The following is a 3303-nucleotide window of genomic DNA, read 5'->3' as shown; positions in this document are numbered from 1 at the left end:
CTATACCTTGAATCACCAGCAGTTTTCCAGTTGTGAAAACATGAGGGAAGTGCAGCCTAAGTAGAGGCATGAGGGTGGGAGGGGGGGTCTGCTTGAGAAACATTCTAGGGCGTTGACTGTAGATGGGATAAAGGGAAGGAGGGATCCAGTGAAACCCGAGGCCAGAAAGATTACTTTGAGATTGGATTGTGAAGGGCATTGAACAATCAGCCTAAAGAATGTGCATTTCATCCTGCAGGCTTTAGGGAGTACCTGAAAGCTTGTGTAAGTTAGCAGAATGGCCTGGTCTGACCTTTGTCTAGGAAGGAAACCTGGTAGGCATGTGGAGCATGGATTATGAGGGGAAAGAAGGGAGGCACAATACGGAATCTAGAAAGATGGTACTGATGAACCCATTCGCAGGGCAGCAATGGAGATGCAGACACAGAGAGTGTAGAGGCTTGTGGTCGCGGTGGGGGAAGGAGAGCGTGGGGCACATTGAGAGGCGCCCCGAAACATACACACCGCCACATGTAAAACTAGATTGCCAGGGGAAGTTTGCTGTATGAGGCAGGGAACTCAAATCTGGCGCTCTGTGACACCCGAGAGGGGAGGGATAGGGTGGGATGGGTGCGAGGTTCAAGAGGGAAGGGCCACCTGTATACCTATGGATGACTCATGTTGATATATGGCAGAAACCAACACAATATTGTAAAGCAATTATCTTCCAATTAAAAATAAATTTAGAAGAAAAGAAGGGAGGCAGAGGGATTGCTTAGAAGCCAAGGGGTGATAGGAGTCTGAACCAACCCAGTAGGGTGGACCTTTCCTGACTGGGCAGGATGGTGGGGAGGAAGTAAAACTGACAACTGCAGTGTTGATTGAGTGACTGGCTGCTGGAAACTCTGTACTGAGCACTTACCATGTGCCAGACACTGTGTGCCGCTGAGAGGACAGTCGCTGCGGCTGAGGACCTACCTGTCACCTCGCCTGTCACCCCTGGGCAGGGTGCCTGGGCAGCTGGTGGGAGCTCTCCAGGACCGGGACTGGCTGGGGTACTGGGAAGACAGAGGGACATTTGACTTGGGTCTTAAAGGATGGTGGCAAGCTGATCACATCCCTGGGCTGCTTTAAAAAAAATATATTTAAGAGATTTATTAAAGCATTTTATCTCAAAGATGGAAGCACATACCAATTAGAAACATGCAACCATCATCTTCCACAGTCAAATTAAAATGTGACATATTTTTCCTGCTTTCATAGCTGAAAACTTCAGATCTTACACTGAACTCATTCACCCTGAATATTTAATTCATCCTTCCTGAAAGTATCCAGGATGGCAAATAACCAAAATGCAAACTATTATAAAAAGAAAGTGCACAGTTAAAAAGGAATAGGTGTAGAGAACACCCCCTTTCCACCAACCCCCATCAAAGGCAAACAATGGCATTTTGCTCTTGTTTAACCTAGATAATCTTCAAAAACCACTAAATGTAATATTCTTAACAACAGCAATAACAAAATCTGATATTTCATACCTATCCAAATAGCTTGTTAGTGTTTGAAAAAACATACTTGAACAAAGGAAAATGTATTTTGTATCAAACAAGTATGAAGAGCCCTGTTTTGCAGCACTCTGTAAAATAAGCAGGACAAAAGGCTGGTACAGGGTTTATTGACAAAGGCAGACTTTCTTCAGGCAGGTATATGAGGAGGTGTTGGTTCTTTCCCAGGCATCTTCACTGCCATTTCACAGGTTGGCAAAACATACTGGGGAGGTGCTTCAAAGGCCGGGTACACAGCAATCTATGGCATGTTGCTGTTGATGTATTCATAACAGTCCCAAACACAGTTGATCAGATAAGCCTTAAAGTGATGAACAAGGCAAAGAACACAAGAACAATGAACAGGAGGCAGCTGGAGTCCAATGCCAGGAGGTCTTCTTTATAGGGAAAATCAGGTAATTGATCCAGATAGTCTTTGATTCTTGGCAAATAAGTGAGAGAACTGATAGCAACCAGGCAGCTGAGAAAAAGTCAAAAAGCCAGTAGCAGAAGAGCGGAGTCAACCAACCCAATTGATAAGAAATTGCTCCGTATCCCAGCATTAAGCTGATTATAAACACAAGAACAGAGGCAGCAAAAAAGAACACAGGCATTATCAGCCATTCTCTCGGACGAATGGTAATTGCCAATGGCTTCATACTGAGTGTTGACAGCTGGCATTGAGTTTGGGTGTGTTACCTCCACGGTCAGCAGAATTGCCATCAACAGGTTGACCACCATGTATCAGGTCCCCAGGATGATCGTCCCGGTGCGGACTTCGCAATAGTGGCAGCATCAGGTGCTGCAGGACTGGTCACTGAGGCTCTGCTTGAAAGTCATGGACACCATTGGGAATCTTGAGGGCCTCTTTCTTGGCCAGGCCCCTAACAAATGCCTTCCACCCTGCGGTTGAATATCGATAGCTCCGTCACTGTGTATAAGCCAAATGATGTGTCTTCCTGGGCTGCATTTTAAAAATGATTGCCACTGCTCTAGGGATAAGGCCCAGTCTTTACCTTGGCTCTAAAGGCTCTGCCTAGGACTTCCCTGGTGGTCTAATGGTTAAGAATCCACCTGCCAATGCAGAGAACACAGGTTCAGGCTCAGTCTTATGTCTGTTACAAGCTCTCTTTGGCACCTGGTGCTTCTCAGAGCACTTCCTCAGAGACGTAACTGAGCACCTTCTGTGGTCCTTCGGTTCGTGTGTGTTTCTTCCCATTAACCAGGGTGCTGGTTGGTCTTTGGAGCAGGATTGAGTGTGATTTTTGCTCATCACTCTATCTTTGGTGCTTGCACAGTGCTTGGCAGATAGTACATTCTCAACAAATAAATATTGGCTGACTGGTGGACTAAAACAATTAGTAAAAGGGGCAACGGTCTTTCAGGAATAGAGGAAAGCAGGCACACACGTGCTGTGGTTTAGTGTAGGAAGGACTGGTGACTGGCTTATGCGGAAGGGGTTAAGGGAAGAAAAAGATTAGGCTAGAAACGTATGTTGGATATACTTGGAAAAACCGTCTGTGCCCTGCTAAGAACACCCTGGATTCACGTTAGGTGCTCCCGTTACATCCTGTTCCTCCCTGTCAGAAACTGCACTCTAATTGTTGGCTTGACCCAACTAGACTATAAACTCCTTGAGGGCAGGGGCTCTGCCTGACTCATTCGTTAATGTAACTCCAGAATCTAGAATGGTGTATCTGGGACTTGGTAGGAAGCAACAAAAACTTGCTGAATGAATGAATGAGTAAATGAATGAATGCTCTTTATCATGGGAGCTTGA

General features: G+C 45.8%; 1 pseudogene; it reads right to left on the bottom strand.

The window, feature by feature from the left end:
• Positions 1-1674: 1674 nt before the first annotated feature.
• LOC133045514 (lysosomal-associated transmembrane protein 4A-like) lies at positions 1675-2387 on the bottom strand (annotated as a pseudogene).
• Between the last annotated feature and the right edge of the window lie 916 nt (positions 2388-3303).

This window comes from Dama dama, chromosome 1 (genome assembly GCF_033118175.1).
Source record: "Dama dama isolate Ldn47 chromosome 1, ASM3311817v1, whole genome shotgun sequence".
Lineage (NCBI taxonomy): Eukaryota > Metazoa > Chordata > Mammalia > Artiodactyla > Cervidae > Dama > Dama dama.
Note: the sequence above shows the minus strand (reverse complement) of the source record. Positions and strands in the feature narration are given on the sequence as shown.